This window comes from Malania oleifera, chromosome 13 (assembly GCF_029873635.1).
Source record: "Malania oleifera isolate guangnan ecotype guangnan chromosome 13, ASM2987363v1, whole genome shotgun sequence".
NCBI classification, from domain to species: domain Eukaryota; kingdom Viridiplantae; phylum Streptophyta; class Magnoliopsida; order Santalales; family Ximeniaceae; genus Malania; species Malania oleifera.
Genome location: NC_080429.1, coordinates 5,249,150 through 5,264,647, shown reverse-complemented (window position 1 = coordinate 5,264,647; position 15,498 = coordinate 5,249,150).

The window sequence follows — 15,498 nt, the reverse complement described above, 5'->3', positions numbered from 1 at the left end:
ATAAATAAAAGAGCGGGTCATTTATATTTATGTATGGGGGACGTTATCCGGTACGCTGCGGCCTGCGGTAATAGATTGTTTACCACACTGATGAGCTTTGGAGGACGTGCGATGTTCGTTATCCATGTGGGGTTGGCCGAGATTGAGACCCACCTGCGCTGATGACAGCGTTCTGACTTCTGAGCTGCCATGGTTGCATCATACATTTTGAAGATGACGCAAGGGTGCTGTTAGCGGACGTGGTGCCTGCCGTACTAGATCTTTCCTTTATTTTTATAAAAGGGTTTGACGTTTTCTTAGGATAATGATAGAGAAATGTCATTCGTCAAAAAAAATTAAAAGGAAAATTTTCTCACCCTACAAAAATGTTATTTTCAAAGTTTTTATATAAAAATGTTATTATGTGTTAACATGATATGAATTATTCGTGTTTAAAATTTTTATACTAAGTTTATTGATGTCGCGGGTCGAAGGATTTGAAATGAAAGATGAGTTTTTCATAAGCCTTAAAGATTAAATTATTTTAATTATGATATTTTTAATTTTGATAATAAAGAAATTATTTTATTAATAAGTATTTCTTGAAGATATTTCTTTGTGTTTGTTGATCTTTTTCTCTTAAAAATAATAATTATAATTCAAGATTGGTTTGGGAATAAAGTGAACAGATAGGACATGCAATTTGGATTTAGTTTTTATTTGGCTCCTGAATTTCTTTCCCGTCCTTATGTTTGGTTGACATAAGGTGAATTGAAAAAAATAAGTTGGGAAAAGTAGAAAGAAAAAAATATAAAAAAAAACCCACTTTATTTCTTACCCAAGTCATGGAAAAATAATAATGAATTATTATTATCATCATCATCATCACATTAGTAACAACAACAATTATTTAATTATAATTATTTATAATGATATTATAAATAATACTTTTAAATAATTATTTATCAAAGTTAATGAGGTAGTCTTGAGGAGATAGTTAACAATTTGATGATAGGACATTCATGTTATAAATCTTGAATTTAAATTTTGAAAAGAACTACAAAAAATGTCAAATGTAATTAAGATCGAATGGTTCAAGTTCAATGAACCTTTTAATATAAGTAATACAGATTATTGTATATATTCTAATATTTAATACACATGTAGCCCTAGTTAATTTTCAACCATATAATTGTTTTAAATGTTAGGATCGGAGGAACTTGTGAGTGGACTTGATATACATGGGTGAATACCGATTTGATCCAAAAGCTCAAGCTAATTGGGTCTTGGATCCATCCATGTATATAAGCACCCATTATCCACTTCAATTTTTTAATGTGGGATAAGCTCACAAGTGGAATTCTCAACAATCTCCCCCTCCCTTGTGAGTTCCTGCTTCCCCTTGAATGAAAATCGTCTCACTTTTGAAACAATTCTCCAACAGTTACTCAAGTGGGCCTTACCACTGGCATCTTACGTGCCTCAAATTGCATTCCACGTGCCTTCAAACTAATTCTACCTCCCACGTCGTGACCCTATTTGAATCCATCCGCAGCCTATATAATCCTTATTGGCCTCATCCACAAACTTGGTCATCCAACTGTTAGCACATCAGGAGAATTAGCTTCCCTTCTCGACTTTTTTACGATGTCGCTCACCCAGAGTTACGAACCGTCGGCTCTGATACCACTTGTTAGGACCGGAGGAGCCCATGAGTGGGCTTGATATACATGGGTGAACACCAATTTGACCCAAAAGCTTAAGCTAATTGGGTCTTGGATCCATCAATGTATATAAGCACCCATTATCCACTTTAATTTTTTAATGTGGGATAAACTCACAAGTGGAATTCTCAACATTAAATGCTAAGAGAGAAAAAAGCATGATTAAGTGACTCTTAGCCCATTCTTAATATAACAAAAATAAATTATAGGATAAAGTAAAGAAGAGCCTCTTAATCCAAGCACACAGGCTAGAGCCGACTAATTTTGTTGTAATATGGATGGGATAAATACGAAGTATAGCGGAATAAATACAATAAGTAAATGAAACACAATCAGAAAATGATAAACAACATGAACTGCAACAAGATTTACATGGTTCGGGAAAACTTACATCCACGAAAGTGATGGCACAAGAATTTCACTAAAGAAATCTCAAAGTATATAATATACTTCTCAAATGATCACTCATTCTCTCAATACATGCTCAGAATGACATATATAATAGTCTCTCAGAGGTTTCCCTCCGATTACCCAAACCACCCTAACGTTCAAATTCAAAATAAAATAAAAAAAGCTCGCAGCTCAGGTGCACTCGTCGACGAGTACAAGGATTCATCGATGATTCAGAGAAGGACACTCGTCGATGAAAACAAGTCATTCGTCGATGAGCTCATTTTTATGCTCTCGGTATCTCTAGAACCCTGAACTTTTTCTACTCTCAGGATCTACTCGTCGACAAACACAAGGCACTCGTCAACGAGTCCCTGCTGTGCTGTCCCTTCATATTTTTCTTTCTTCTTTGTTTATGAAAACCAAAGTATAAAAGTCACACCATAAATAACAATCTCCACCTTGGCGATTATACGCTTCTTAGGAGAATCCCGAAAAACATATCTAATTGCTCTACCTTGAACTTGAACCGCTCGGTTGGGTTTGTCTCCATTCTATCAATTTGAGACATGATGTAAGTTTAAGCAATGTTTAAACTTCTCAGAAGTAACTAATTTCGTTAGAATATCTGCTACATTTTCAGACGTGTGAACTTTTTCCAACACAAGCTCACCCGAAGCAATCAATTCCTGAACCCTGTGGAACCTCACATCAATGTGCTTGGTTCTAGCATGGTATATCTGATTTTTCGCCAAGTAAATGACACTCTAACTATCACAATGCAGCACCGCTCCATCTTACTATGACCCCAGCTCTTTGACTAAACCAGTAAGCCATAAGTGTAATGATCCCAAAAATAGTTATACAAGATTAGTCGAATGATCCTAAAAATAAAATTATTGATTAATTAATTAATTAATTAATTATTAAATTGAATTAATTAAATGAATAATATGATAGATAGATAGATATATATAGATATATATATATATATATATATATAAAATAACCTATATACTACACCTTTCCTGAAGATTCAGGAAAGGTGATTTTAATTTGAAAATTGAAATCCAAAGAGCATTTACCCCTTGCACAAGTCTCCCATGGCTGAATCTTCACTTTCCCTCTCCTTCGTCCATGTCTTTCTCTCTCTTCAATTTTCTTAGCAAACGTGCGCCGATTAAAGAATGAAAAATATCCCTGAATTTCAATTTTAGTCACCAACGTTTTAACCAGAGTGGATTCGTCATTGGGACATCGTAGGCACCACTCCTGGGATAAGGTAAGAGGAATAAATTATGTCAGACATTTTGAAAATTAATTGATTAATTTAAAGCATGAGAATATGGAAATATTGTATATGATTTTCTGACTTATCAAACATATGAAAATAGTGGTTTTGGATTATCATATATTTTTCTGGACAATTATTATATTATGAAATATTATTTAAAATTTATGTGGCATGAGAAATGGTCTTGTTATTGTACAATAAACATATGGGAATATTTTATGATGAAATGTGATTTATACTAGTTTATGAGAAATATTGAAAATATGGTAGATATTGTGAAATGATGAAATATGATTTTATATTAGAATATGTGATGACAGTTTTATACCGAAATATAGACATGATATTTTTGATGCTGAGATATGTGATGATAATATTATACCGGGAAATGAAATGACAGAAATGACAGTTTTTATACTGAGATGTGGAAATGAGAACTTTGATGGACCAGTGTTGTACATGAGAGCATGATACTGTTGTTAGTGAATGAGTTAATGCAACCACACTACTCGGGGAGAGTGTTGGTAATGGAAGTCAATTGGGCTTGCAGAGAGATGTTAACCACCCTTGGGTCCGGACCAGGCTGCGGTAGGTCAATCGTACTATAGAAGCGTACAGTTTGACTTAACCTGGTAGGCCAGCCATAGTTAAGTTCCGCCTTTGGGCCACACAACCCGATCATATGGGGTTATTACATGACGGTGATATAAGAATGTCCACTCAAGTTTGCTCCTCGTTACAAACATAATGATTTTACATTAACAGACATGTTATGTTTCGTACATAGAGAAACTTATTAAGCACGAGCATTTTTTTCAAAAGAAACACATGATTGCAAATGTATTTATATATATATATATATATATATATATATATATATGGTTATGAGTATAGTTTTCATGATTTCTCAATTAAATTAATTATTAAATGAATGTGTTATGATACATAAAAACTCATGTTGTCACGCACTGACAATAATTTATTCTGTCTTACTGAGAGGTGTCTCACCCCTATAATCTTAACATTTCAAGAAATACCAGAAATCAAGCCTAGGGAGCTCCAGGGCGGCTAGGAGGTGTTATTTAAAATAAGTACCAGTGAGATACTGTTATGTATATAGGCATGCAGATATGTTTTGTCTAGGGGATATGTAAAATTATTTTTGGAGAGTTATTTATGTAATTATGATGGTATTAGAACTTTGGTATTGTGTTTGAGATTATATGTATATGTATGTTTCCGCTGCTTAGTTTATCATGAGAGATTGACAGGTCACCTCGGTACCCCATTTTAGTCGAGTTGTGGTTAAGGTATGGTATCAAAGATATATGAATATTATAAAAAAAAAAAAAAAATTGGGGTGTTACAGTTTGGTATCAGAGCCTAGGTTGCTAGGTTCTACAGACTTCAGTGGATAGCAATACCAAAGTATAGGTATGGATCTTAATGAGGGTAGGAAATGGATAGATTGGGAATTTAGTCATTATTGGAATTTAGATAGAATCTTAGGTTTTTGTTTCGAAGCCTAGAAGTAGGATTCCAATGACGATCTTCTATGATTTTCCTGTGACAACGATTTCAAGAAAATTACGACAAAACATTGATGGTCAGATTACCATCATCAAGGTCTAAAAGTTTTATTTAATTAATGTCCCATTAAATATTAATAATGTGATCATAGTAAGGTACATCATTTTAAGTAATAGGAAAAAACTACTGCCATCAAAATTAACTTTAATTAATTTTTAGGTAGCAGGTGTACCTCAATTTAAATTTAAATTTAAATTTAAATTTCTTACTATTTTCAAATAAAAATATGATTTGTCTCATCTGATTCAATATCTATGACTGCAACTCCCCCTACAACGATAGTTCCTGCAATGTGTAGATATTCCCATCCAATTTCTGCCATTTTTGTAAGGACTCAAAGAATAATGGTATTTAAATAATAAAAGAGAGGGAAATGGAAACCAGAAACAGAATGAGGCAGTCGACTTCGTCGACGACATTGCAATTTGGAAAGGATTAATTCCGAGGAAATTTTTCAGCTCCTCGTCGACGAATACAGAAGACTCGTCGACGAGGGTATAACAGGAGCTCGTCGACGAGGATAGGGTTCGTCGATGAAAATATAATTGGTCTCGTCGACGAGGAAATACTGAGGGGATGATTTTGGGGTTCTGAATTTCGTCGACAAAGGGGAGAGTGTAACAACTCGAGAAAAATTAATTAATTAAGAAATTATTATTATTAATTAATTAATTAATTATTATTAATTAATTAAATTAAGAAATTTGAGGATTGTGTATATATATATATATATATATATTTGTATATTTAATTATATATATATATAGGTAAGTAATATATATATATATATATATATATATATATATATATATAAGTATATGATAAGGTTAAAGTAGGATAAAGGTTAAAGAGGATAAAAGAAAGAAAAAAAAAAAAACTTAAAGGTTAAGTCGGAGAAACTAGAAGAGAAGAAGGAAAGAAAAAAAAAAAACAGATTCACGCGCTTTGAACAGAAGGAAAAAGAAAGAAAGAGAAAGAAAAATTAAATATATTATTTCACGCTATCCACTCTTCTTCTTTCTGCGATTTCGCAGTCGATTCTCGCCCAATTGAAAATTCGAGAATACCATTGAATTCTATTCTCCGCTACCGACATATCTACTAAAGTGGATTTGTCGTAGAAATAGTGTGGGTATATCTCCTCAGGTAAGTCAAATTTTCATTTTTATCTCAATTTTTCTTAAATTTTAAGTCAAATGGGCGATCGGACACCACCACGAGAATCTAGGGATAATTCTCTACAAGTCTACTGGAGCGAAATTCTCGTGGGGTCGTTGTAGAAATAATCCAAAATTAGGATAAATGAGTTATTTAGAAATTAATTATTATTTAATTATTATAAATTATGAAATGTTAAAATAATATTTTATTGGAGTTGATTTGATTGAATCAGGGTTCGGGTGAGCGCTGCGGGTATAATTTTGGGAGCCCTGCAGGCGTGAATCAGGGAATCAGGTAAGGGGGAATAAAATTATATCAGTATTTTATTAAAGTGAACCAGTTATTTACGAGCATAAGAAATTTATTATTTATCTATATGATTTTTAGAATAGCCAGATTGTGATGACCCAAAAAAAAAAATATATATATATATATATAATTAAAGTACAATAATAATAAAATAATAAAAATGGTCATTAAGTTAATATCAATACTAAAGTGTTTTTCTGTAAGATCTTTGATTTCATGTTTGATGCCTAAGAAAGACCTTGTCTTAGCGAGTGCTCAGAGACCATTGCGGCTCAATCGCTCCCTAGAGGTCGGCCTGGTCAAAATGGAATTTCATAAGATAAATAGGATAGACACTGTTTGTACACGTAAATAAGTATATATACATAAAATAGTGTATTGACAGACATAATTTGTAAAAATACATAATAAAATGATAATAATATAGGTATCATATGTGGGGCCCACAAGACTATGTGGAGTCCACATGAGTCCCGGAGCCACAAGACACTGTTTATATACGTAAATAAGTAAATAAAATAATGGTTTGACTGATATAATTTATAGAAATATATGATAAAATAATAATAATATAGGTATCCTATGCGGGGCCCACATGAGTCCTAAAGCCGTATGGAGGTTTACACGAGTCTCAAAGGTATGTAGGATGCATAAAATCGTATAAGAATTATTCGAGTTACGTAAAATCCATTCGGGTTTGGAAGTTGTGTGGGGCCCACAAGACCATGTGGGGCCCACATGAGTTCTCAAAATTTAAATTTAATTCTTGTTCAAAAATAAATAATAAAATAAATAAATACTAAAAATAGTTTAAAAGTAATAACAATGATAATAATAATGATAATAATGATTAAGAAAAATAATAAAATAATAAAATAATTAATTAACTAATTGATTAATTAATTAGGTAAGTAGTTAATTAAAAATTTATTTAATGGGAATGGTGACAAGTACTCCCACATGACCTCCATCCCCATCCCATACTCAACCCATACCTTACTCATCCCTTGCCCATTCTTTAATTTTAAAAAAATTATAATTTCACCCATCTCCCCACACTTTTATAAATTCCATTTCTTCCCCAAAATTTTCCTATAAATAGGGAGCTCTCAACCTTCATTTTTCACAACAATTTTCTAAGGAAGAGAAGAATTAGTGAGTGAAAGAAATTGTAGTGGAGAGAATTTTTGAGTAAGTTCTCAATCACCCACTCTTTCTGATCTCATTTCTTAGAGATAGTTACAGTGTTCGTAAGAAATAAGGTAAGTAAATTTTGATTATGTTAGTTTTTTTTATTTAAAATTCATACCCGAGTTTATTTTATAAGTAAATTTCAATTATGTTAATTAGTTCCACAAAATTTTCACGAGTTTATTTTTACGCATATTTGATTATACCAGTTCTATCTTTAATATACTTGCATCTATTTTTGGGTTAAGAAATGTTCTAATCCCTTCGGGTAAATTTTTAGCATTTCTTTCTATTCAAAAATAAAATTATATACATTTTTAACACAAAAAAATTGTGTGGCATGAGTTTATTTTTACGTTACATTTTTTACGTAAATATGAGTAAAGATGAGATTTTCACGATATTATTTTAAATTACATAAATTATAATAAGATGATTTTAAAACCCCTTATGGCAACGAAAGTTCAAAGTTACAGATGCTCGGTACCGTAGCTTAAAGTTTATACGGATCAGAGTGCACCCACACTGTTTACAGAGTGGTTATTTATGTTAGTGGATTTCTCCTAAATGCAGACCTGGTTCCGGACCCGGACTTAATAAGGAAAATCTCACTTAAAGTTTATGTACATTGATTTAGTTTGGTCGGCCAGCCAGCTAAGTCCAGTCTTCGGACTGCACAACCCAGTCATGGGGGTAAACATGACTTATGGCAAAAGGCCTAAGGGTGGTTTTTATAATATATGTTTATACATAGTTAATTACGTGTACAAAGTTACTGATGATTTGAAGGAAAAGTGTAAGTTTACATGAAAAGGATCATTCTAGTGCTTAAATGACGATCTAAAGAAAATGTATAAGGAAAAGTATATGTATATTTATCATTAAATATTTATACAGTTTTAAAGTTAAAAGTTTAATTTAACAGTTATAGTATATGATTAAAAAATTTTACTGTTATAGTTGATGGTAAAAGTTTTATGAAGAAATTTTTAAATTTATATTTATGCTAGAGACAATTTTGAAGTTATAATATTAAATATTATTTTACGAAATTTTTTTTAAAAAAAACTCATTTTGGCCACACACTAATAATAATCTTATTTACTTACTAAGCGTCATCTTACTCCAATCATATTTTTATTTCAGATAACTCTGAAGAGTATGTTGGAAATCAGGCTTAGCAAGCATGCGAGTGGGGATAGAAAAATAAAGATTTGTTTAGAAATATTAGTATTTTGTCAGATATTTATGCTTGTGTAATTTTTCTTCTTTGAAATAAATGATTGTAATATGGATAATTAGTGCTCTAGTTTAATAAAAAATTGAGTTTATTTGCTTCCGCTGTAAATCAATGGTAAAAAGTTAATATCTCAGGCCCCTCGGGGTTGGGGTGTTACACAGATTACTGGGAAAATGATGATTTTGGTTGAAGGTTATATTTGGGTTAATTGTTTATGGTATTAAAATCGTGTGGCATAAGAACAATTTCTTTCTAATAAATTGAATATGAATTTTTGTGACATTTGGGTTTGCATGTGGGAGTGTTTGAAATGATTATAGCATGATGAATGAGTTGTTATGTTTGACTCCTGTGTGGAAATATATTGATCTGTTGGGATACTGTGTGGAAATGTATTGATCTGTTGGATTACTGTGTGGGAATGTATTAATCTGTTGGATTCCTATGTGGAAATGTATTGATGCGTCTGTGTGAACTAACTGGTGTGGTTATTCGTATGCATCTCAATATAACGTTGGCATGAGGAGGTTGTTATATTGCTTAGATGTAAATCATGACATGACGTTGGCAGATTGAGGAGCTTGTCATATTGTCATTTATATGGGGTAGGACATTGGCAGGTCGAGGAGCTTGTTCTATTGATGTATGACAGGTAGGTCATGGGGATTGATACTAGTGAATAATGGCACCTGTGTGGGCCATGTTATATACCATGTATGGGTAGTGGTGCCTATGTGGGCCACGTTATATCTTGTGTGGATAATGGCGCCTGTATGGGCCATGTTATATACCCTGTGTGGGCCACGTTATATCTTGTGTGGATAATGGCGCCTGTGTGGGCCATGTTATGTACCCTGTGTGGTTCGTGGTGCCTATGTGAGCCACGTGTAGATAAGAAGTACGTAGGTGCCTGTGTGGGCCACGTATTGACATGTACGCAGTTACTCTATGTGGGCCACATACTGAGGACATTGGAAGATAAAGTATGAGATGCATGATTCCTGTGTGGATGTGTTGTGCGCATGTGAATTTAATTATAACATAAAAAAATAATGGTATAGCATATTGTGAATGCATGTGTGTGCATGCGGCGAGGTAAACATACCACTGGGGGCTTGCTGAGAAAGGCGAGTGCTCTGTTAGGTAGTTTCTTGGTATTGGTGCAAAGGGATGCTACTTGTATGGGCGGGTAGACATCCCAATCCTCAGAAACCTTCGCCTTTAAAATAATAAAGATGTGTGTATTGGTGGCGAGGTAATACTTCACCTGAGGGCTTACTGAGTAAGGTGAGTGCTCTGATAAGTAGTTTTTTAGTATCAGAGCAGAGGGAAGCTACTTGTATGGGCTGGTAATCTTCCCTATCCTTGGGGACTTTCGCTTGCATAAAATTTATGTATCTGTGCATATTGGATGTGTGTATGACATTAGATATTGGGGATGTTATTAATGGTACATTTTCTCAGTTGTTATTGATATTATATGAGAAGTAATTTATTTTGATATATAAAGATTAAAACTCAATTGTCACGCACTGTTATAATTTATTCCACCCTTACTGAGAAGTGTCTCACCCTAGTGGATTAACAATTTTTCAGGTTCTTCTGGAAACCGGGTTTGAAGGCCTAGGCTAGGACTGTTTGTGGTAGTTTCTTTTTGGGGTATTGTGAGATACTGATATATGTATAGATATATTTGTATGAGATTATGTTTTAAATATTGGTTGTGGAGATAGATATTTGGATGTTGTAGTGTTGGTTTTTGGTTGTTATATAGAACTCTGGTATTTATTTGAGGTTATTTATTTATGTGTCGCTGCATGTATGTTAATTATGGTATCAGATACAGGTGATTGGAACACGTGGCACTCGGGCCCCACTTGGCGGGTAAGGGGCATCACATAGAGTTCGTCGACGAATTTTCTATTGACTTCGTCAACGATATGACGTGGCTCGTCGACAAAGGCTTGTGTATAAATATGCTAAAACTGGGTTTTTCTATAAAAAATTTGCGAGAAACCCCTTCTCTCTCTAGATTTTCGGTTCCTCTTCATTCTCTCTTCGATTTCGAGCCGAATTTCCGCCGGTTCGACGATCTGAGGCCCCTCTTGGGAAAGTTCTTTGCAAGTCTATCGAAGCGGATCGTTGGTGGGGCTGAGTTGGAAACCATCCCATATCCAAGGTAAGACTTTCTACTCAATATTTGGATTTTTGACAGTTGTAGAAAGTGATATACGTGTAGAAATACTGAACTTAAGTTTTGAGGAATGTTATTTTCAGGGTGTTGAGTTGGGAACCCTGCGAGTGCGGGACGGATTTTCTTAGGGGTTTTTCAGGAATCAAGTAAGAGGATAAACTAAGCTAGTTCTTTTTAAGAAAATGTATGTATATATAACATTTGATTTCAAGAAAGTAACTATGCTCATATATATATGATTTTTATTTGAGAAACATTGCGGAAAATAATGGTATATTGAAAATATGAAAAACCTGTTTAGTGTGGCATAAGTATAAAATGTTATGAAATACTGTTTTCTGGAAATGTGAATATGATATGGATTTTTGTAATGGAAAATCGGCGTACGGGCCGAGATTTTTATATATGATTTGCCGGCGTACGGGTCGAGCTATGGATGTGATTTGCCAGTGTACGGGCTATGCTATGATATGATTTCCCGGCATACGGGCTGAGCTATGAATGTGATTTGCCAGTGTATGGGCTGTGCTATGATATGATTTACCGGCGTACGGGCTGAGCTATGGATGTGATTTACCAGCATACAGGTTGTGCTTTGATTTGCCGGCGTATAGGCCGAGTTATGATAAAATGTGTAATACCAGCGTACGGGCCGATGATTCTCATAATATACGTATATATGCAAAATGTTATGATTGATATGATAAATAATGATATGAGATATCCATGTATCACAGTTTCAGTATATGTTATATGATATCAGAACTTGGTTGGCTTGGTCTAGGCTAGCACTTGCACGGTATCGTTGTTATGTGTCCATGGTCTTCATGATCATGATATTTGTGTTAACGCTGCTGTACGGAGTGGTGTGAGATTGGATGGTCGATGTGGTTTACAAGAAGTGTGTGAGCGCCCCTGGTGTACAGACCAGGTCTGGCAGACCCATCAGACTTACAGACTGTACTTTTGACTTGGCAATGGTCGGCCAACCATTGTCAGGTCCCGCCTTTAGGCCATACAACCCAATCATGTGGGGGTAATACATGACAACAACCAGCTAACCTACCAGGAATGTTTTTGTGTTATTATTATTATATGAGATGAAATATGTTCATGAAAATGCAGTATGTTCTGCCATGTTTCGATGATATATATGTTTCCCAGATGTGACAAACAGTTACTGAATATGTTCTGTATGGTATATGTATAACACGGAATACTCATGTTGCCACACACTGGTATTAGTTTATTTCCCTTACTGAAAGGTGTCTCACCCAAATTTTATAAACTTTTCAGGAGCCCTTGATAGGAGAGCGAGTAAAGCCCCGCTGATCTAGTACGGTTGGTCTGCCCTTCCAGAAGGGTAAGTGTTTTGATAGGGTCAAATGTGTTTTGTGGGATGGCCCTAGAAATCTTTTGGGATGTGTATTGTGTGCATATATATATAATGATTGTAGTAACTCTGGTATTGTGATGTATGGTATAATGAGATGTATGTGATTGTATGTATCCTGTTACTTAGGCTTCCGTTATGTGATGTATCCCTAGTACCCACGGGTCCAAGTGGATTATGATCTGCTGAGCTGGGATTTGTGATTTGATTTTTACTATGTTATAAAAAAATATATGGAAATTAAACAGGACGTCACACTTTCATTACAGTCAGATTACCTTTCCTAACCGTTAGAACTCCACTTTTGGACTTGTAATTAAAGCCATTACAATCCAAAGTACCGAGTGATATCAAACTCTTTTTCAACTCTGGTATATGTCTTATATTACACAACATTCTTACAGCATCATCAAACATTTTTATCTTTACATTTCCTATGTCAATGATCTTGCAAAAAGCATCATTACCCATAAGAACTGATTCAGAATTCACTAACCTGTAAGTGCTGAACCATTCATTGTTCGAAGTTATGTGATAAGAACATGCCGAGTCAAGTATCTAAGAGTTCGTTAGATTATTCGACCTCGCTGAAACTAATAGAACATCACCATCACTACACGTTGAACCTCCTTTTTGAACAACATTCACAGATTTTGAAGTACCCTCATATTTCTCAGAATTTTCCTTCTTCCAATTCGGACACTCCAATTTCACATGCCCCTTTTTACCACATTTATAACACCGGATTTCTTTCTTCTTCTTGGATTGATTTTGAAATTTCTAACTTGATCCATGTTTGGATTTTCTTTTGCCTCGCTCGTTATTACCCTTTACCACAAGTCCTTCTCCTTCATTACATATTTTCAATAATTGATGAAAATTTAGTAAAGAACTTGTTACCTCTTCAAGATCAAAAGTTTTTTTCCCCACATGAGAGTGGTCATAAGATTTTCATAGGTATGAGTTGAGGGCAAAGAGTTTAATAACATCAAAGCTTTGTCATCCTTATCAAACTTAACATCAACTCTCATCAAATCACTAATAATTTGATTAAAAGTATTAATATGTTGATTTAAGTTTGATCCTTCAACCATCTTAAGTCAATACAAATGTTTCTTAATAAAAAGTTTATTATTGAGAGATTTGGACATGTACTGTAACGACCTACTTAATAAACTGGCGTGTTTTTTTATTTTTATTTTTATACTATGATAATCCACATGCTCTGATACCCTACCGAGATAAGCCCATCCATAAACCTAAGCAGCAAGAAGTAGAAACTGAATAAACATAACCATAAACCATTATATACAATACAAAACCAATACCAGAGTACTACTGTATTCCCCAAAATATACACATATTACTGAATCCCCAAATTACCCTCAACTAGCTAGGGTATACAAAAATCCTCCCAAAACATACTCACTTTGCTGACAGGGCACTACAGACGCCCCTCTATCTGCGAGTCTGGTCTGCTCGCCTACCTGGATCACCTGAAAAATGTTTCAACACTGGGATGAGCCAACACTCAGTATATATCATGAAATCTATTTTCATATAAACATGAATAACTGAATAAAAAAGTACAGTACAAATAATAAAATACACCACCTCTTTCCATGTTGTTTAAAATAGCAGTATTATAGGTTATAATTCAAAGTACTTATAGTGTACATAAGTATAGTCCCTGTTTCTGTAAATCCATACGTATGTAATAGTAACTGAAACTGTTCCCTGTGGTCATCTTTATCATGACATGCCCCCTCATGACAAGGTTGTGCCACCCATAGGCTGGATTTACCTTGACTGGCCAATCAGGAATAAATCACTGAACTCCGTCAGTCGACTTGCCCATCTCAACCCATATCTGGATGGGGAGCCTAACCTCTTCAAGGGCCTAGGTGGTCGACTTTACCACGTATTATCTGAATAGGTGGTTGCACTCATAAAGTAACATAATATCTGTAGCAACGGTACCGTGCTCTGTAACTGCAAGTCCAACAGGGTCTGATATTATATAATATATTTCTATACATATCTATCTGATTTACCTTGATTATGAAGTAATCGTAATAACCATGATGCTGCATAACTGTACTGTAATTCATACGTCGTAATATTGAGAACTGAATAATCATAACACTAAAACTGCATAATCATAATACTGAGATTCGTATAATCATGGTACTAAAATCCATAAAATCATAGTACTGAAATTCACATAATCATGGTACTGAAATTCATAAAATCATGAAACTAGAATTCGTAAAATATATACCCGTACCATATTCATGTTCACAAGCCACACCATACATAAACACATAATTTTCATAATTAAATAAGTTGTATAGTATTTTAAGAAATACTTAGCATAACATATTTCCCTTACCTTGACTTTGAAAAGCCCCTATGATAAACTGGCCTAACACCCGCAGGGCCTCATACACAACACCCTGAAACCAACATATGTCAAAACATAATATCAGTATTTTTCTGCCTACATCATTTCTTATAACTACCATAAGGCCAAAAAGGGACTAAAAGACCTTACCCTGAATTTGGGATAAAACCCAACTCTATTTTCCCGACAATCTGCTCCAGCAGATTTACAGAGAACTCCGCTAAGAGCGTCGTGGTGGTTTCGAATCGTCGATCCGGCGACTGGTGGGGTCAGAATCGAAGAGAGAAGGGAGACGTAGAGAGAGAGAGAGGAGAGATTGAGCGACGTGAGAAATGAATAAAAATTCGATTTTTAACTATTTATAGGGCCAGATTTGTCGACGAGACACGTCACCTCGTTGACGAGTCTTTCAGTATTTTCATCGACGAAGCCCTGTATTCGTCGACGAAATTCAGAGCAGTCTGATTCCGACTCTCGGTATTTTTCTTGTCGACGAAACCCTATGTTCGTCGACGAAATTATGAAGACCTTCGTCGACGAAACCCTGTGTTCGTCGACAAAGCTTGACAAATTTATGAAATTTCTATTATTTCCAAAATGCGCGTTCGTCGACGAAGTCTACGGCCTCC